Here is a 21,472-nt window from a genome sequence, read left to right on the forward strand (position 1 = left end):
TGGCCAATGTGGCTGTCCTCTGGAGACAGGTCAACAATGCGCAGCAGATCGCGGCATTAAAGCAATGGCCAATTTGGCTGTCCTCTGGAGACAGGTCAACACTGCGCAGCAGAGAGCGGCATTAAACCGATGGCCAATATGGCTGTCCTCTGGAGACAGGTCAACATTGCGCAGCAGAGTGCAGCATTAAACCGATGGCCAATGGGGCTGTCCTCTTGAGAGACAGGTCAACATTGCTCAGCAGAGAGTGGCATTAAACCGATGGCCAATGTGGCTGTCTTCTGGAGGCAGGTCAACATTGCGCAGCATAGAGCGGAATTAAACCAATGGCCAAGGGGGCTGCCCTCTGGAGACAGGTCAACATTGCGCAGCAGAGCGCGGCATTAAAGCAATGGCCAATGTGGCTGTCCTCTGGAGACAGGTCAACACTGCGCAGCAGAGAGCAGCATTAAACCGATGACCAATGTGGCTGTCCTCTGGAGACAGGTCAACATTGCGCAGGAATGAGTAGCATTAGACCGATGGCCAATGTTGCTGTCCTCTGGAGACAGGTCAACATTACGCAGCAGAGCGCAGCATTAAACCGATGGCCAAGGGGGCTGCCCTCTGGAGACAGGTCAACATTGCGCAGCAGAGAGTGGCATTAAACCGATGGCCAAGGGGGCTGCCCTCTGGAGACAGGTCAACATTGCGCAGCAGTGGGCGGCATTAAACCAATGGCCAATGTGGCTGTCTCTGGAGACAGGTCAACATTGCGCAGCAGAGAGCGGCATTAAATCGATGGCCAAGGGGGCTGCCCAGACAGGTCAACATTGCGCAGCTGAGAGCGGCATTAAACCGATGGCCAATATGGCTGTCCTCTGGAGACAGGTCAACATTGCGCAGAAGAGTGCAGCATTAAACCGATGGCCAATGGGGCTGTCCTCTTGAGAGACAGGTCAACATTGCTCAGCAGAGAGTGGCATTAAACCGATGGCCAATGTGGCTGTCTTCTGGAGGCAGGTCAACATTGCGCAGCATAGAGCGGAATTAAACCAATGGCCAAGGGGGCTGCCCTCTGGAGACAGGTCAACATTGCGCAGCAGAGAGAGGCATTAAACCAATGGCCAATGTGGCTGTCCTCTGGAGACAGGTCAACATTGCGCAGCAGAGCGCGGCATTAAAGCAATGGCCAATGTGGCTGTCCTCTGGAGACAGGTCAACACTGCGCAGCAGAGAGCAGCATTAAACCGATGGCCAATGTGGCTGTCCTCTGGAGACAGGTCAACATTGCGCAGCAATGAGTAGCATTAGACCGATGGCCAATGTGGCTGTCCTCTGGAGACAGGTCAACATTACGCAGCAGAGCGCAGCATTAAACCGATGGCCAAGGGGGCTGCCCTCTGGAGACAGGTCAGCATTGCGCAGCAGAGAGTGGCATTAAACCGATGGCCAAGGGGGCTGCCCTCTGGAGACAGGTCAACATTGCGCAGCAGTGGCATGGCATTAAACCGATGACCAATGTGGCTGTCCTCTGGAGACAGGTCAACATTGCACATCAGAGTGTGGCATTAAACCGATGGCCAATGGGGCTGTCCTCCGGAGACAGGTCAACATTGCGCAGCAGAGCACGGCATTAAACTGATGGCCAATGGGGCTGTCCTCTGGAGACAGGTCAACACTACGCAGCAGAGTGCGGCATTAAACCGATGGCCGATGGCCAATGTGGCTGTCCTCTGGAGACAGGTCAACAATGCACAGCAGATCGCGGCATTAAAGCAATGGCCAATTTGGCTGTCCTCTGGAGACATTTCAACACTGCGCAGCAGAGAGCGGCATTAAACCGATGGCCAATATGGCTGTCCTCTGGAGACAGGTCAACATTGCGCAGCAGAGTGCAGCATTAAACCGATGGCCAATGGGGCTGTCCTCTTGAGAGACAGGTCAACATTGCTCAGCAGAGAGTGGCATTAAACCGATGGCCAATGTGGCTGTCTTCTGGAGGCAGGTCAACATTGCGCAGCATAGAGCGGAATTAAACCAATGGCCAAGGGGGCTGCCCTCTGGAGACAGGTCAACATTGCGCAGCAGAGAGAGGCATTATACCAATGGCCAATGTGGCTGTCCTCTGGAGACAGGTCAACATTGCGCAGCAGAGCGCGGCATTAAAGCAATGGCCAATGTGGCTGTCCTCTGGAGACAGGTCAACACTGCGCAGCAGAGAGCAGCATTAAACCGATGGCCAATGTGGCTGTCCTCTGGAGACAGGTCAACATTGCGCAGCAATGAGTAGCATTAGACCGATGGCCAATGTGGCTGTCCTCTGGAGACAGGTCAACATTACGCAGCAGAGCGCAGCATTAAACCGATGGCCAAGGGGGCTGCCCTCTGGAGACAGGTCAACATTGCGCAGCAGAGAGTGGCATTAAACCGATGGCCAAGGGGGCTGCCCTCTGGAGACAGGTCAACATTGCGCAGCAGTGGGCGGCATTAAACCAATGGCCAATGTGGCTGTCTCTGGAGACAGGTCAACATTGCGCAGCAGAGTGTGGCATTAAACCGATGGCCAAATGGGCTGCCCTCTGGAGACAGGTCAACATTGCGCAGCAGAGAGCGGCATTAAATCGATGGCCAAGGGGGCTGCCCAGACAGGTCAACATTGCGCAGCTGAGAGCGGCATTAAACCGATGTCCAATGTGGCTGTCTCTGGAGACAGGTCAACATTGCGCAGCAGAGCACGGCATTAAAGCAATGACCAAGGGGGCTGTCCTCTGGAGATAGGTCAACACTACGCAGCAGAGAGCGGTATTAAACTGATGGCCAAAGGGGCTGTCCTCTGGAGACAGGTCAACACTAAGCAGCAGAGAGCGGAATTAAACTGATGGCCAATGGGGCTGTCCTCTGGAGACAGGCCAACACTACGCAGCAGAGCGTGGCATTAAACCAATGGAAAAGGGGCTGCCCTCTGGAGACAGGTCAACATTGCGCAGCAGAGAGAGGCATTAAACTGATGTCCAATGTGGCTGTCTCTGGAGACAGGTCAACATTGCGCAGCAGAGAACGGCATTAAAGCTATGGCCAATGGGGCTGTCCTCTGGAGACAGGTCAACACGGCACAGCAGACAGCGGCATTAAACTGATGGCCAAGGGGGCTGTCCTCTGGAGACAGGTCAACATTACGCAGCAGGGAGCGGCATTAAACCGATGGCCAATGTGGCTGTCCTCTGGAGACATGTCAATATTATGCAGCAGAGAGCGGCATTAAACCGATGGGCAATGGGGCTGTCCTCAGGAGACAGGTCAACATTGCGCATCATAACACAGCATTAAACCGATGGCCAAGGGGGCTGTCCTCTGAAGACAGTCATAAACCGATGGCCAATGGGGCTGTCCTCTGCAGACAGGTCAACATTGCGCAGCAGAGAGCGGCATTAAACTGATGGCCAAGGGGGCTGTCCTCTGGAGACAGGTCAACATTACGCAGCAGAGAGCGGCATTAAACCGATGGCCAATGTGGCTGTCCTCTGGAGACATGTCAATATTACGCAGCAGAGAGCGGCATTAAACCGATGGGCAATGGGGCTGTCCTCAGGAGACAGGTCAACATTGCGCAGCATAACACAGCATTAAACTTATGGCCAATGGGTCTGTCCTCTGGAGGCAGGTCAACATTGAGCAGCATAGCACAGCATAAAACTGATGGCCAATGGTGCTGTCCTCTGGAGACAAGTCAACACTATGCAGCAGAGAGCGGCATTAAGGGATGGCCAAGGGGGCTCTCCTCTTGAGACAGGTCATCATTGCACATTAGAGAGCGGCATTAAACCGATGGCCAATGTGGCTGTCCTCTTGAAACAGGTCAACATTGCGCAGCAGTGGCACGGCATTAAACCGATGACCAATGTGGCTGTCCTCTGGAGACAGGTCAACATTGCACATCAGAGAGTGCCATTAAACCGATGGCCAATGGGGCTGTCCTCTGGAGACAGGTCAACATTGCGCAGCAGAGCACGGCATTAAACTGATGGCCAATGGGGCTGTCCTCTGGAGACAGGTCAACACTACGCAGCAGAGTGCGGCATTAAACCGATGGCCGATGGCCAATGTGGCTGTCCTCTGGAGACAGGTCAACATTGCGCAGCAGATCGCAGCATTAAAGCAATGGCAAATGTGGCTGTCCTCTGGAGACAGGTCAACACTGCGCAGCAGTGAGCGGCATTAAACCGATGGCCAATATGGCTGTCCTCTGGAGACAGGTCAACATTGCGCAGCAGAGTGCAGCATTAAACCGATGGCCAATGGGGCTGTCCTCTTGAGAGACAGGTCAACATTGCGCAGCAGAGAGTGGCATTAAACCGATGGCCAATGTGGCTTTCTTCTGGAGGCAGGTCAACATTGCGCAGCATAGAGCGGCATTAAACCAATGGCCAAGGGGGCTGCCCTCTGGAGACCGGTCAACATTGCGCAGCAGAGAGAGGCATTAAACCAATGGCCAATGTGGCTGTCCTCTGGAGACAGGTCAACATTGCGCAGCAGAGCGCGGCATTAAAGCAATGGGCAATTTGGCTGTCCTCTGGAGACAGGTCAACACTGCGCAGCAGAGAGCAGCATTAAACTGATGGCCAATGTGGCTGCCCTCTGGAGACAGGTCAACATTGCGCAGCAGAGAGAGGCATTAAACTGATGTCAATTGTGGCTGTCTCTGGAGACAGGTCAACATTGCGCTGCAGAGAGCGGCATTAAAGCGATGGCCAAGGTGGCTGTCCTCTGGAGACAGGTCAACATTGCGGAGCACAGAGTGGCATTAAAGCGATGGCCAATGGGGCTGTCCTCTGGAGACAGGTCAACACTGTGCAGCAGAGAGCGGCATTAAACCGATGGGCATGGTGGCTGTCCTCTGAAGACAGTCATACACCGATGGCCAATGGGGCTGTCCTCTGGAGACAAGTCAACATTGTGCAGCAGAGAGCGGCATTAAAGCGATGGCCAAGGGGGCTGTCCGCTGCAGACAGGCGAACATTACGCAGCAGAGAGCAGCATTAAACCGATGGCCAATGGGTCTGTCCTCTGGAGGCAGGTCAACATTGAGCAGCATAGCACAGCATAAAACTGATGGCCAATGGTGCTGTCCTCTGGAGACAAGTCTACACTACGCAGCAGAGAGCGGCATTAAGGGATGGCCAAGGGGGCTGTCCTCTTAAGACAGGTCATCATTGCACAGTAGAGAGCGGCATTAAACCGATGCCAATGTGGCTGTCCTCTGGAGACAGGTCAACATTGCACATCAGAGAGTGGCATTAAACCGATGGCCAATGGGGCTGTCATCTGGAGACAGGTCAACATTGCGCAGCAGAGAGTGGCATTAAACCGATGGTCAATGGGGCTGTCATCTGGAGACAGGTCAACATTGCGCAGCAGAGCACAGCATTAAACTGATGGCCAATGGGGCTGTCCTCTGGAGACAGGTCAACACTACGCAGCAGAGTGCGGCATTAAACCGATGGCCGATGGCCAATGTGGCTGTCCTCTGGAGACAGGTCAACATTGCGGAGCAGATCGCGGCATTAAAGCAATGGCCAATGTGGCTGTCCTCTGGAGACAGGTCAACACTGCACAGCAGAGAGCGGCATTAAACCGATGGCCAATACGGCTGTCCTCTGGAGACAGGTCAACATTGCGCAGCAGTGAGTAGCATTAAACCGATGGCCAATGTGGCTGTCCTCTGGAGAAAGGTCAACATTGCGCAGAAGAGTGCAGCATTAAACCGATGGCCAATGGGGCTGTCCTCTTGAGAGACAGGTCAACATTGTGCAGCAGAGAGTGGCATTAAACCGATGGCCAATGTGGCTGTCTTCTGGAGGCAGGTCAACATTGCGCAGCATAGAGCGGCATTAAACCAATGGCCAAGGGGGCTGCCCTCTGGAGACAGGTCAACATTGCGCAGCAGAGAGAGGCATTAAACCGATGGCCAAAAGGGCTGTCCTCTGGAGACAGGTTAACACTAAGCAGCAGAGAGCGGCATTAAACCGATGGCCAATGTGGCTGTCCTCTGGAGACAGGTCAACATTACGCAGCAGAGAGCGGCATTAAACCGATGGCCAATGTGGCTGTCCTCTGGAGACATGTCAATATTACGCAGCAGAGAGTGGCATTAAACCGATGGGCAATGGGGCTGTCTTCAGGAGGCAGGTCAACATTGCGCAGCATAACACAGCATTAAACCGATGGCCAATGGGTCTGTCCTCTGGAGGCAGGTCAACATTGAGCAGCATAGCACAGCATAAAACTGATGGCCAATGGTGCTGTCCTCTGGAGACAAGTCAACACTACGCAGCAGAGAGCGGCATTAAGGGATGGCCAAGGGTGCTGTCCTCTTGAGACGGGTCATCATTGCACAGTAGAGAGCGGCATTAAACCGATGGCCAATGTGGCTGTCCTCTTGAGACAGGTCAACATTGCGCAGCAGTGGCATGGCATTAAACCGATGACCAATGTGGCTGTCCTCTGGAGACAGGTCAACATTGCACATCAGAGAGTGGCATTAAACCGATGGCCAATGGGGCTGTCCTCCGGAGACAGGTCAACATTGCGCAGCAGAGCACGGCATTAAACTGATGGCCAATGGGGCTGTCCTCTGGAGACAGGTCAACACTACGCAGCAGAGTGCGGCATTAAACCGATGGCCGATGGCCAATGTGGCTGTCCTCTGGAGACAGGTCAACAATGCGCAGCAGATCGCGGCATTAAAGCAATGGCCAATGTGGCTGTCCTCTGGAGACAGGTCAACACTGCGCAGCAGAGAGCGGCATTAAACCGATGGCCAATATGGCTGTCCTCTGGAGACAGGTCAACATTGCGCAGCAGAGTGCAGCATTAAACCGATGGCCAATGTGGCTGTCCTCTTGAGAGACAGGTCAACATTGCTCAGCAGAGAGTGGCATTAAACCGATGGCCAATGTGGCTGTCTTCTGGAGGCAGGTCAACATTGCGCAGCATAGAGCGGAATTAAACCAATGGCCAAGGGGGCTGCCCTCTGGAGACAGGTCAACATTGCGCAGCAGAGAGCGGCATTAAACCAATGGCCAATGTGGCTGTCCTCTGGAGACAGGTCAACATTGCGCAGCAGAGCGCGGCATTAAAGCAATGGCCAATGTGGCTGTCCTCTGGAGACAGGTCAACACTGCGCAGCAGAGAGCAGCATTAAACCGATGGCCAATGTGGCTGTCCTCTGGAGACAGGTCAACATTGCGCAGCAATGAGTAGCATTAGACCGATGGCCAATGTGGCTGTCCTCTGGAGACAGGTCAACATTACGCAGCAGAGCGCAGCATTAAACCGATGGCCAAGGGGGCTGCCCTCTGGAGACAGGTCAACATTGCGCAGCAGAGAGTGGCATTAAACCGATGGCCAAGGGGGCTGCCCTCTGGAGACAGGTCAACATTGCGCAGCAGTGGGCGGCCTTAAACCAAAGGCCAATGTGGCTGTCTTTGGAGACAGGTCACCATTGCACAGCAGAGCGCTGCATTAAACCAATGGCCAATGTGGCTGTCTCTGGAGACAGGTCAACATTGCGCAGCAGAGAGCGGCATTAAACCGATGGCCAAGGGGGCTGCCCAGACAGGTCAACATTGCGCAGCTGAGAGCGGCATTAAACCGATGGCCAATGTGGCTGTCTCTGGAGACAGGTCAACATTGCGCAGCAGAGCACGGCATTAAAGCAATGACCAAGGGGGCTGTCCTCTGGAGATAGGTCAACACTACGCAGCAGAGAGCGGTATTAAACTGATGGCCAAAGGGGCTGTCCTCTGGAGACAGGTCAACACTAAGCAGCAGAGAGCGGAATTAAACTGATGGCCAATGGGGCTGTCCTCTGGAGACAGGCCAACACTACGCAGCAGAGCGTGGCATTAAACCAATGGAAAAGGGGCTGCCCTCTGGAGACAGGTCAACATTGCGCAGCAGAGAGAGGCATTAAACTGATGTCCAATGTGGCTGTCTCTGGAGACAGGTCAACATTGCGCAGCAGAGAACGGCATTAAAGCTATGGCCAATGGGGCTGTCCTCTGGAGACAGGTCAACACGGCACAGCAGACAGCGGCATTAAACTGATGGCCAAGGGGGCTGTCCTCTGGAGACAGGTCAACATTACGCAGCAGGGAGCGGCATTAAACCGATGGCCAATGTGGCTGTCTTCTGGAGACATGTCAATATTACGCAGCAGAGAGCGGCATTAAACCGATGGGCAATGGGGCTGTCCTCAGGAGACAGGTCAACATTGCGCAGCATAACACAGCATTAAACCGATGGCCGAGGGGGCTGTCCTCTGAAGACAGTCATAAACCGATGGCCAATGGGGCTGTCCTCTGCAGACAGGTCAACATTGCGCAGCAGAGAGCGGCATTAAACTGATGGCCAAGGGGGCTGTCCTCTGGAGACAGGTCAACATTACGCAGCAGAGAGCGGCATTAAACCGATGGCCAATGTGGCTGTCCTCTGGAGACATGTCAATATTACGCAGCAGAGAGCGGCATTAAACCGATGGGCAATGGGGCTGTCCTCAGGAGACAGGTCAACATTGCGCAGCATAACACAGCATTAAACCGATGGCCGAGGGGGCTGTCCTCTGAAGACAGTCATAAACCGATGGCCAATGGGGCTGTCCTCTGCAGACAGGTCAACATTGCGCAGCAGAGAGCGGCATTAAACTGATGGCCAAGGGGGCTGTCCTCTGGAGACAGGTCAACATTACGCAGCAGAGAGCGGCATTAAACCGATGGCCAATGTGGCTGTCCTCTGGAGACATGTCAATATTACGCAGCAGAGAGCGGCATTAAACCGATGGGCAATGGGGCTGTCCTCAGGAGACAGGTCCACATTGCGCAGCATAACACAGCATTAAACTTATGGCCAATGGGTCTGTCCTCTGGAGGCAGGTCAACATTGAGCAGCATAGCACAGCATAAAACTGATGGCCAATGGTGCTGTCCTCTGGAGACAAGTCAACACTATGCAGCAGAGAGCGGCATTAAGGGATGGCCAAGGGGGCTGTCCTCTTGAGACAGGTCATCATTGCACATTAGAGAGCGGCATTAAACCGATGGCCAATGTGGCTGTCCTCTTGAAACAGGTCAACATTGCGCAGCAGTGGCACGGCATTAAACCGATGACCAATGTGGCTGTCCTCTGGAGACAGGTCAACATTGCACATCAGAGAGTGCCATTAAACCGATGGCCAATGGGGCTGTCCTCTGGAGACAGGTCAACATTGCGCAGCAGAGCACGGCATAAAACTGATGGCCAATGGTGCTGTCCTCTGGAGACAAGTCAACACTACGCAGCAGAGAGCGGCATTAAGGGATGGCCAAGGGGGCTGTCCTCTTGAGACAGGTCATCATTGCACAGTAGAGAGCGGCATTAATCCGATGGCCAATGTGGCTGTCCTCTTGAGACACGTCAACATTGCGCAGCATAGAGCGGCATTAAACCAATGGCCAATGTGGCTGTCCTCTGGAGACAGGTCAACATTGCGCAGCAGAGCGCAGCATTAAAGCAATGGCCAATTTGGCTGTCCTCTGGAGACAGGTCAACACTGCGCAGAAGAGAGCAGCATTAAACCGATGGCCAATGTGGCTGTCCTCTGGAGACAGGTCAACATTGCACATCAGAGAGTGGCATTAAACCGATGGCCAATGGGGCTGTCCTCTGGAGACATGTCAATATTACGCAGCAGAGAGCGGCATTAAACCGATGGGCAATGGGGCTGTCCTCAGGAGACAGGTCAACATTGCGCAGCATAACACAGCATTAAACCGATGGCCAATGGGTCTGTCCTCTGGAGGCAGGTCAACATTGAGCAGCATAGCACAGCATAAAACTGATGGCCAATGGTGCTGTCCTCTGGAGACAAGTCAACACTACGCAACAGAGAGCGGCATTAAGGGATGGCCAAGGGGGCTGTCCTCTTGAGACAGGTCATCATTGCACAGTAGAGGGCGGCATTAAACCGATGGCCAATGTGGCTGTCCTCTTGAGACAGGTCAACATTGCGCAGCAGTGGCACGGCATTAAACCGATGACCAATGTGGCTGTCCTCTAGAGACAGGTCAACATTGCACATCAGAGAGTGGCATTAAACTGATGGCCAATGGGGCTGTCCTCTGGAGACAGGTCAACATTGCGCAGCAGAGCACGGCATTAAAATGATGGCCAATGGGGCTGTCCTCTGGAGACAGGTCAACACTATGCAGCAGAGTGCGGCATTAAACCGATGGCCGATGGCCAATGTGGCTGTCCTTGGAGACAGGTCAACATTGCGCATCAGATCACGGCATTAAAGCAATGGCCAATGTGGCTGTCCTCTGGAGAAAGGTCAACATTGCGCAGCAGAGTGCAGCATTAAACCGATGGCCAATGGGGCTGTCCTCTTGAGAGACAGGTCAACATTGCGCAGCAGAGTGCAGCATTAAACCGATGGCCAATGGGGCTGTCCTCTTGAGAGACAGGTCAACATTGCGCAGCAGAGAGTGGCATTAAACCGATGGCCAATGTGGCTGTCTTCTGGAGGCAGGTCAACATTGCGCAGCATAGAGCGGCATTAAACCAATGGCCAAGGGGGCTGCCCTCTGGAGACAGGTCAACATTGCGCAGCAGAGAGAGGCATTAAACCAATGGCCAATGTGGCTGTCCTCTGGAGACAGGTCAACATTGCGCAGCAGAGCGCGGCATTAAAGCAATGGCCAATTTGGCTGTCCTCTGGAGACAGGTCAACACTGCGCAGAAGAGAGCAGCATTAAACCGATGGCCAATGTGGCTGTCCTCTGGAGACAGGTCAACATTGCGCAGCAGAGAGAGGCATTAAACTGATGTCCAATGTGGCTGTCTCTGGAGACAGGTCAACATTGCGCAGCAGAGAGCAGCATTAAAGTGATGGCCAAGGTGGCTGTCCTCTGGAGACAGGTCAACATTGCGGAGCACAGAGTGGCATTAAAGCGATGGCCAATGGGGCTGTCCTCTGGAGACAGGTCAACACTGCGCAGCAGAGAGCGGCATTAAACCGATGGGCATGGGGGCTATCCTCTGAAGACAGTCATAAACCGATGGCCAATGGGGCTGTCCTCTTGAGACAAGTCAACATTGCGCAGCAGAGAGCGGCATTAAACCGATGGCCAAGAGGGCTGTCCTCTAGAGACAGGTCAACATTGTGCAGCAGAGAGCGGCATTAAAGCGATGGCCAAGGGGGCTGTCCGCTGCAGACAGGCTAACTTTACGCAGTAGAGAGCAGCATTAAACCGATGGCCAAGGGGGCTGCCCTCTGGAGACAGATCAACATTGCGCAGCAGAGGGCGGCATTAAACCGATGGCCAATGTGGCTGTCTCTGGAGACAGGTCACCATTGCACAGCAGAGCGCTGCATTAAACCAATGGCCAATGTGGCTGTCTCTGGAGACAGGTCAACATTGCGCAGCAGAGTGCGGCATTAAACCGATGGCCAAATGAGCTGCCCTCTGGAGACAGGTCAACATTGCGTAGCAGAGAGAGGCATTAAACCAATGGCCAATCTGGCTGTCCTCTGGAGACAGGTCAACATTGCGCAGCAGAGAGTGGCATTAAAGCGATGGCCAAGGTGGCTGTCCTCTGGAGACAGGTCAACATTGCGGAGCACAGAGTTGAATTAAAGCGATGGCCAATGGGGCTGTCCTCTGGAGACAGGTCAACACTGCGCAGCAGAGAGCGGCATTAAACCGATGGGCATGGGGGCTGTCCTCTGAAGACAGTCATAAACCGATGGCCAATGGGGCTGTCCTCTTGAGACAAGTCAACATTGCGCAGCAGAGAGCGGCATTAAACCGATGGCCAAGGGGGCTGTCCTCTAGAGACAGGTCAACATTGTGCAGCTGAGAGCGGCATTAAACCGATGGCCAAGGGGGCTGTCCGCTGCAGACAGGCTAACTTTACGCAGCAGAGAGCAGCATTAAACAGATGGCCAAGGGGGCTGCCCTCTGGAGACAGATCAACATTGCGCAGCAGACGGCGGCATTAAACCGATGGCCAATGTGGCTGTCTCTGGAGACAGGTCACCATTGCACAGCAGAGCGCTGCATTAAACCAATGGCCATTGTGGCTGTCTCTGGAGACAGGTCAACATTGCGCAGCAGAGTGCGGCATTAAACCGATGGCCAAATGGGCTGCCCTCTGGAGACAGGTCAACATTGCACAGCAGAGAGCGGAATTAAACGGATGGCCAAGGGGGCTGCCCAGACAGGTCAACATTGCGCAGCTGAGAGCGGCATTAAACCGATGGCCAATGTGGCTGTCTCTGGAGACAGGTCAACATTGTGCAGCAGAGCACGGCATTAAAGCGATAACCAAGGGGGCTGTCCTCTGGACACAGGTCAACATTGCGCAGCAGAGAGAGGCATTAAACTGATGTCCAATGTGGCTGTCCTCTGGAGACAGGCCAACACTACGCAGCAGAGCGTGGCATTAAACCAATGGCAAAGGGGGCTGCCCTCTGGAGACAGGTCAACATTGCGCAGCAGAGAGAGGCATTAAACTGATGTCCAATGTGGCTGTCTCTGGAGACAGGTCAACATTGCGCAGCAGAGAGCGGCATTAAAGCGATGGCCAAGGTGGCTGTCCTCTGGAGACAGGTCAACATTGCGGAGCACAGAGTGGCATTAAAGCGATGGCCAATGGGGCTGTCCTCTGGAGACAGGTCAACACTGCGCAGCAGAGAGCGGCATTAAACCGATGGGCATGGGGGCTGTCCTCTGAAGACAGTCATAAACCGATGGCCAATGGGGCTGTCCTCTGCAGAGAGGCTAAAATTACGCAGCAGAGAGCAGCATTAAACCGATGGCCAATGGGGTTACCCTCTGGAGACAGGTCAACATTACGCAGCAGAGAGTGGCATTAAACTGATGGCCAATGTGGCTGTCCTCTGGAGACAGGTCAACATTACACAGCAGAGAGCGGCATTAAACCGATGGGCAATGGGGCTGTCCTCAGGAGACAGGTCAACATTGCTCAGCATAACACAGCATTAAACCGATGGCCAAGATGGCTGTCCTCTGGAGACAGGTCATCATTGCGCAGCAGAGAACGGCATTAAAGCTATGGCCAATGGGGCTGTCCTCTGGAGACAGGTCATCACGGCACAGCAGACAGCGGCATTAAACTGATGGCCAAGGGGGCTGTCCTCTGGAGACAGGTAAACATTACGCAGCAGAGAGCGGCATTAAACCGATGGGCAATGGGGCTGTCTTCAGGAGACAGGTCAACATTGCGCAGCATAACACAGCATTAAACCAATGGCCAATGGGTCTGTCCTCTGGAGGCAGGTCAACATTGAGCAGCATAGCACAGCATAAAACTGATGGCCAATGGTGCTGTCCTCTGGAGACAAGTCAACACTACGCAGCAGAGAGCGGCATTAAGGGATGGCCAAGGGTGCTGTCCTCTTGAGACGGGTCATCATTGCACAGTAGAGAGCGGCATTAAACCGATGGCCAATGTGGCTGTCCTCTTGAGACAGGTCAACATTGCGCAGCAGTGGCATGGCATTAAACCGATGACCAATGTGGCTGTCCTCTGGAGACAGGTCAACATTGCACATCAGAGAGTGGCATTAAACCGATGGCCAATGGGGCTGTCCTCCGGAGACAGGTCAACATTGCGCAGCAGAGCACGGCATTAAACTGATGGCCAATGGGGCTGTCCTCTGGAGACAGGTCAACACTACGCAGCAGAGTGCGGCATTAAACCGATGGCCGATGGCCAATGTGGCTGTCCTCTGGAGACAGGTCAACAATGCGCAGCAGATCGCGGCATTAAAGCAATGGCCAATTTGGCTGTCCTCTGGAGACAGGTCAACACTGCGCAGCAGAGAGCGGCATTAAACCGATGGCCAATATGGCTGTCCTCTGGAGACAGGTCAACATTGCGCAGCAGAGTGCAGCATTAAACGGATGGCCAATGGGGCTGTCCTCTTGAGAGACAGGTCAACATTGCTCAGCAGAGAGTGGCATTAAACCGATGGCCAATGTGGCTGTCTTCTGGAGGCAGGTCAACATTGCGCAGCATAGAGCGGAATTAAACCAATGGCCAAGGGGGCTGCCCTCTGGAGACAGGTCAACATTGCGCAGCAGAGAGAGGCATTAAACCAATGGCCAATGTGGCTGTCCTCTGGAGACAGGTCAACATTGCGCAGCAGAGCGCGGCATTAAAGCAATGGCCAATGTGGCTGTCCTCTGGAGACAGGTCAACACTGCGCAGCAGAGAGCAGCATTAAACCGATGGCCAATGTGGCTGTCCTCTGGAGACAGGTCAACATTGCGCAGCAATGAGTAGCATTAGACCGATGGCCAATGTGGCTGTCCTCTGGAGACAGGTCAACATTACGCAGCAGAGCGCAGCATTAAACCGATGGCCAAGGGGGCTGCCCTCTGGAGACAGGTCAACATTGCGCAGCAGAGAGTGGCATTAAACCGATGGCCAAGGGGGCTGCCCTCTGGAGACAGGTCAACATTGCGCAGCAGTGGCATGGCATTAAACCGATGACCAATGTGGCTGTCCTCTGGAGACAGGTCAACATTGCACATCAGAGTGTGGCATTAAACCGATGGCCAATGGGGCTGTCCTCCGGAGACAGGTCAACATTGCGCAGCAGAGCACGGCATTAAACTGATGGCCAATGGGGCTGTCCTCTGGAGACAGGTCAACACTACGCAGCAGAGTGCGGCATTAAACCGATGGCCGATGGCCAATGTGGCTGTCCTCTGGAGACAGGTCAACAATGCGCAGCAGATCGCGGCATTAAAGCAATGGCCAATTTGGCTGTCCTCTGGAGACAGGTCAACACTGCGCAGCAGAGAGTGGCATTAAACCGATGGCCAATATGGCTGTCCTCTGGAGACAGGTCAACATTGCGCAGCAGAGTGCAGCATTAAACCGATGGCCAATGGGGCTGTCCTCTTGAGAGACAGGTCAACATTGCTCAGCAGAGAGTGGCATTAAACCGATGGCCAATGTGGCTGTCTTCTGGAGGCAGGTCAACATTGCGCAGCATAGAGCGGAATTAAACCAATGGCCAAGGGGGCTGCCCTCTGGAGAAAGGTCAACATTGCGCAGCAGAGCGCGGCATTAAAGCAATGGCCAATGTGGCTGTCCTCTGGAGACAGGTCAACACTGCGCAGCAGAGAGCAGCATTAAACCGATGGCCAATGTGGCTGTCCTCTGGAGACAGGTCAACATTGCTCAGGAATGAGTAGCATTAGACCGATGGCCAATGTGGCTGTCCTCTGGAGACAGGTCAACATTACGCAGCAGAGCGCAGCATTAAACCGATGGCCAAGGGGGCTGCCCTATGGAGACAGGTCAACATTGCGCAGCAGAGAGTGGCATTAAACCGATGGCCAAGGGGGTTGCCCTCTGGAGACAGGTCAACATTGCGCAGCAGTGGGCGGCATTAAACAAATGGCCAATGTGGCTGTCTCTGGAGACAGGTCAACATTGCGCAGCAGAGTGTGGCATTAAACCGATGGCCAAATGTTGCATTTCTTGTACGTCCCCATACTGCGAGAAGTTATTTTAATTTGTCACATTGTGGACTCCTCTTAATGCTGCGCATTCTAAATTCTTTTTGTTTGCCTGTAACTTTTCACTCTTACCATGGCCAATAGGGCCATGCGCCGGTCTCAGAATCTTACGCATCCATTTTGAATAGTTAGTTTTCCCCTCAACGCACAGCCAGGTGTTAGTAATTGGTTAGTCTGCTAAGAGTGCAGGTGTGTTTTCATTGTCATGTTATATACAAGGCAGAGCAGCTTAGTTACTGAAATCGTACATTTCTCCAATCTTGCTGACCCCCAGTGTACCTCTGTGCCCACCCAAGATGCGTTTGTAACCCGTAGGTTCCCAAGTCAGCGAGGTGGCCCAGTGTACATGTGCCCACTCCAGACACGGCTGCACCCTGATGCTTGTAGGTGCCCGGATCAGTGAGTGTGACGAAGGCCTACCGCTCTACACGTGTACAGGCATGAGTAGCGGGTCCTAACACCTTCCCAGCCCCAAACTACTACTAAACTGGCAGTGACCCCAATCATAAAGGCGAAACGGGCTCCGCTCCGACAGGTATAACTCTCCCGCCTTTCTAAAGTAGCATGGGCCGAAGGCAGGCTGTGCTCTTCACAGAAGTACTCCAAAGCACCAGCAGTACTAAGGGTCCGACATAAAAGAAATGTCCAATCAAGGCTCTATAATAATGCAAGAATGTAATCAAAGTAAAAGGACAAACTAATCAAACACTAACAACCCACCCCTGTAAAGAATGCACAGACTTTTGGTTGAAAGGAGGCGGCCTGAGAATGGGGAGAGGGTATGCAGACCTGAGTATGAAGAGAGCGGTATGTGGGCCTAAGTATGAAGAGAGCGGTATGTGGGCCTAAGTATGAAGAGAGCGGTATGTGGGCGTGAGTATGGAGACAGGGGTGTGCAGGCCTGAGCATGAAGAGAGGGGTATGCAGGCCTGAGCATGAAAAGAGGGGTATGCAGGCCGAGTATGAAGAGAGAGGTATGCAGTATAAGAGAGGGGTATGAAGGCCCGAGTATGAAGAGAGGGGTATGCAGGCCTGAGTATGAAGAGAGAGGTATGCAGTATAAGAGAGGGGTATGCAGGCCCGAGTATGAAGAGAGGGGTATGTAGGCCTGAGTAAGTAGAGAGGGGTATGTGGGCCCGAATGTGAAGAGATGGGTATGCAGGCCTGAGCATGACAATAGGGGTATGCAGGCCTGAGTATGAAGAGAGGGGTATGCGGGCCTGAGTATGAAGAGAGGGGTTTGCAGGCTTGAGTATGGAGAGAGTGGTGTGCGGTCCCGAGTATGAAGAGAGGGGTATGCAGGCCCGATTATGAAGAGAGGGGTTTGCAGGCTTGAGTATGGAGAGAGTGGTGTGCGGGCCTGAGTATGGAGAGAGGGGTATGGAGGCCTGAGTATGAAGAGAGTGGTATGCAGGCCTGAGTATGAAGAGAGAGGTATGCAGTATAAGAGAGGGGTATGCAGGCCCGAGTATGAAGAGAGGGGTGTGCGGGCCTGAGTATGGAGAGAGGGGTATTGAGGCCTGAGTATGAAGAGAGTGGTATGCAGGCGTGAGTGCGAAGAGAGGGATATGCAGGCCCGAGTATGAAGAGAGGGGTATGCAGTATAAGAGAGGGGTATGCAGACCCGAGTATGAAGAGAGAGGTGTGCGGGCGCGAGTATGAAGAGAGGGGTGTGCAGGCATGAGTATGACGAGAGGGGTATGCAGACCTGAGTATGTAGAGAGGGGTATGCAGGCCTGTGTATGTAGAGAGGGGTATGTAGTCCTGAGTATGGAGAGAGGGGTATGCAGGCCTGAGTATGGAGAGAGGGGTATGAAGGCCTGAGTATGGAGAGAGGGGATATAGGCCTGAGTATGAAGAGAGGGGTATGTAGGCCTGAGTATGGAGAGAGGGGTATGTAGGCCTGAGTATGAAGAGAGGGGTATGTAGGCCTGAGTATGTAGAGAGGGGTATGCAGGCCTGAGTATGAAGAGAGGGGTATGCAGGCGTGAGTGTGAAGAGAGGGGTATGCAGGCCCGAGTATGAAGAGAGGGGTATGCAGTGTACGAGAGGGGTATGCAGACCCGAGTATGAAGAGAGAGGTGTGCGGGCGTGAGTATGAAGAGAGGGGTGTGCAGGCCCGAGTATGAAGAGAGGGGTGTGCGGGCCTGAGTATGGAAAGAGGGGTATGCAGGCCTGAGTATGACGAGAGGGGTATGCAGACCTGAGTATGTAGAGAGGGGTATGCAGGCCTGAGTATGTTGAGAGGGGTATGTAGGCCTGAGTATGGAGAGAGGGGTATGCAGGCCTGAGTATGGAGAGAGGGGTATGAAGGCCTGAGTATGGAGAGAGGGGTATGTAGGCCTGAGTATCAAGAGAGGGGTATGTAGGCCTGAGTATGTAGAGAGGGGTATGCAGGCCTGAGTATGAAGAGAGGGGTATGCAGGCCTGGGCATGGAGAGAGGGGTATGCAGGCCTGGGTATGGAGAGAGAGGTATGCCGGACTGAGTATGGAGAGAGGGTTATGCAGGCCTAGGTATGGAGAGGGTTATGCAGGCCTGAGTATGGAGAGAGGGGTATGCAGGCCTGGGTATGAAGAGAAGGGTATGCAGGCCTGAGTATGGAGAGCGGGTTATGCGGGCCTAAGTATGGAGAGAGGGGTATGTGGGCCTGAGTATGGAGAGAGGGGTATGTGGGCCTGGGTATGAAGAGAGGGGTATGTGGGCCTGAGTAAGGAGAGAGGGGTATGTGGGCCTGGATATGAAGAGAGGGTTATGTAGGCCTGGGTATGGAGAGAGGGGTATGCGGGCCTGAGTATGGAGAGAGGGGTATGTAGGCCTGAGCATGGAGAGAGGGGTGTGCAGGCCTGAGTATGGAGAGCGGGGTATGTGGTCCTGAGTATGGAGAGAGGGGTATGTGGGCCTGGGTATGGAGAGAGGGGTATGCGGGCCTGAGTATGGAGAGAGGGGTATGTGGGCCTGAGTTTGGAGAGCGGGGTATGTGGTCCTGAGTATGGAGAGAGGGGTATGTGGGCCTGGGTATGGAGAGAGGGGTATGTGGCCTGGGTATGGAGAGAGGGGTATGTGGGCCTGGGTATGGAGAGAAGGGTATGTGGGCAAGTAGTGTTTTCAATGTCACGATGGCCTTGAAAATTAAGCAAAGTGGACAGAACCACGCAGCGGCGGAGGCAGCTATTGCTGGCGGGGGAGGGCGGGATAATAGGGCGCCAGTGGGAGGCTGTGGGCACACTGGGCACCAAGGGGGAGCAAGGGGAGCAGCCCCACTGAACCCTTTCCCTTACATCTCCTTTCTGGCTTGACAGCCTGAGTCCAGGATTCTGCATGCTTTCTGGGGCGTGTATTCAGAGGTGGGTCAGTGAGCGTTAGAGTGTGAAAAGCAGCTACTGTGGGTCCTGGTAGTCACTGCAGGGTCCAGGGTCCTGGGTCCTGGTAGTCACTGCAGGGGCCTGGAAAGAGCTCGACATGGCTTGCAGCAGCTTTAAGATGTAGAGTGAGCCAGTTAGCTTTTGAATTATCCTTGGGGGCTCTGAGGTCCTGTCAAGGGTCTCCTTCTGCTGCCCCTCTTAGCCAGGAAGATTGCCAGTGGCACTTACAGGTCTACCCCTTAAGCAAGCAGGGTCCTGGGTGCCAGTGTCTAGGCCGCAGGCAGTTCCTGTCTAACAGGAGGTCCATTCCAAACATTATGCTGAAGTGCAAGAAGGGGAGAGGTCTTGCTCCTTTATGGAAACACTTATCTTCAACCCAGTGGTACGGGCATGGCCGGTGGCAGATGTGCCAGGGCGTGGCTGGCTGCTGATGTGCCAGGGCGTGGCCGGCTGCAGATGTGTTGGGCCATGGCCGGCTGCAGATGTGTCGGGCCATGGCCAGCTGCAGATGTGCCAGGGCATAGCCGGCTGCAGATGTGTCGGGCCATGGCCGGCTGCAGATGTGTCGGGCCATGGCCGGCTGCAGATGTGACAGGGCATGGCCGGCTGCAGATGTGCCAGGCCATGGCCGGCTGCAGATGTGTCGGGCCATGGCCGGCTGCAGATGTGCCAGGGCATGGCAGGCTGCAGATGTGCCAGGACGTGGTTGGCTGCTGATGTGCCAGGACGTGGCTAGCTGCAGATGTGCCAGGCCATGGCCGGCTGTAGATGTGCCAGGGCATGGCCGGCTGCAGATGTGCCAGGGCGTGGCCGGCTGCTGATGTGCCAGGGCGTGGCCGGCTGCAGATGTGCCAGGGCGTGGCCGGCTGCAGATGTGCCAGGGCATGGCCAGCTGCTGATGTACCGGGCATGGCCGGCTGCAGATGTGCCAGGGCATGGCCGGCTGCAGATGTACCAGGGCGTGGCCGGCTGCAGATGTGTCGGGCCGTGGCCGGCTGCAGATTTGCCAGGGCATGGCTGGCTGCTGGTGTGCCAGGCCATGGCCGGCTGCAGATGTGTCGGGCCATGGCCGGCTGCAGATGTGCCAGGGCATGGCCGGCTGCAGATGTGCCAGGCCATGGCCGGCTGCAGATGTGCCGGGCCATGGCCAGCTGCAGATGTGCCAGGGCATGGCCAGCTGCAGATGTGCCAGGCATGGCCAGTTGCAGATGTGCCAGGCCATGGCCGGCTACAGATGTGTCAGGGCATGGCAAGCGACAGATGTGCCAGGGCATGGCCAGGGGCAGATGTGCCAGGCCATGGCAGGCTGCAGATGTGCCAGGACGTGGCCGGCTCAGATGTGCCAGGGCGTGGCCGGCTGCAGATGTACCAGGGCGTGGTTGGCTGTTGATGTGCCAGGGCGTGGCCGGCTGCAGATGTGCCAGGGCATGGCCAGCTGCAGATGTGCCAGGGCGTGGCCGGCTACTGATGTGCCAGGGCATGGCCGGCTGCAGATGTGCCAGGGCATGGCTGGCTGCTGATGAGCCAGGGCATGGCCAGCTGCAGATGTGCCAGGGCGTGGCCGGCTACTGATGTGCCAGGGCATGGCCGGCTGCAGATGTGCCAGGGCATGGCTGGCTGCAGATGTGCCAGGGCATGGCCGGCTGCAGATGTTCCAGGGCATGGCCGGCTGCAGATGTGTTGGGCCATGGCCGGCTGCAGATGTGCCAGGGCATGGCCGGCTGCAGATGTACCAGGCCATGGCCGGCTGCAGATGTGCCAGGGCATGGCTAGCTGCTGATGTGCCAGGCCATGGCCGGCTGCAGATGTGTCAGGCCATGGCCAGCTGCAGATGTGCCAGGGCATGGCCGGCTGCAGATGTGCCAGGGCATGGCCAGCTGCAGATGTGCCAGGCATGGCCAGCTGCAGATGTGCCAGGCCATGGCCGGCTGCAGATGTGTCAGGGCATGGCAAGCGACAGATGTGTCAGGGCATGGCCAGCGGCAGATGTGCCTGGCCATGGCCGGCTGCAGATGTGCCAGGGCATGGCCGGCTGCAGATGTGCCAGGGCATGGCCAGCTGCAGATGTGCCAGGGCGTGGCCGGCTGCTGATGTGCCAGGCCATGGCCGGCTGCAGATGTGCCAGGGCATGGCCGGCTGCAGATGTGCCAGGGCATAGTAGGCTGCTGATGTGCCGGGCATGGCCGACTGCAGATGTGCCAGGGCATGGCCGGCTGCAGATGTACCAGGGCGTGGCCAGCTGCAGATGTGTCAGGCCGTGGCCGGCTGCAGATTTGCCAGGGCATGGCCGGCTGCTGATGTGCCAGGCCATGGCCGGCTGCAGATGTGTCGGGCCATGGCCGGCTGCAGATGTGCCAGGGCATGGCCAGCTGCAGATGTGCCAGGCATGGCCAGTTGCAGATGTGCCAGGCCATGGCCGGCTGCAGATGTGTCAGGGCATGGCAAGCGACAGATGTGTTAGTGCATGGCCAGCGGCAGATGTGCCAGGGCGTGGCCGGCTGCAGATGTGCCAGGGCGTGGTTGGCTGCTGATG

Source organism: Ambystoma mexicanum, chromosome 11 (assembly GCF_040938575.1).
Source record: "Ambystoma mexicanum isolate Mex_15411 chromosome 11, UKY_AmexF1_1, whole genome shotgun sequence".
In the NCBI taxonomy this organism is placed as follows: Eukaryota; Metazoa; Chordata; class Amphibia; order Caudata; family Ambystomatidae; genus Ambystoma; species Ambystoma mexicanum.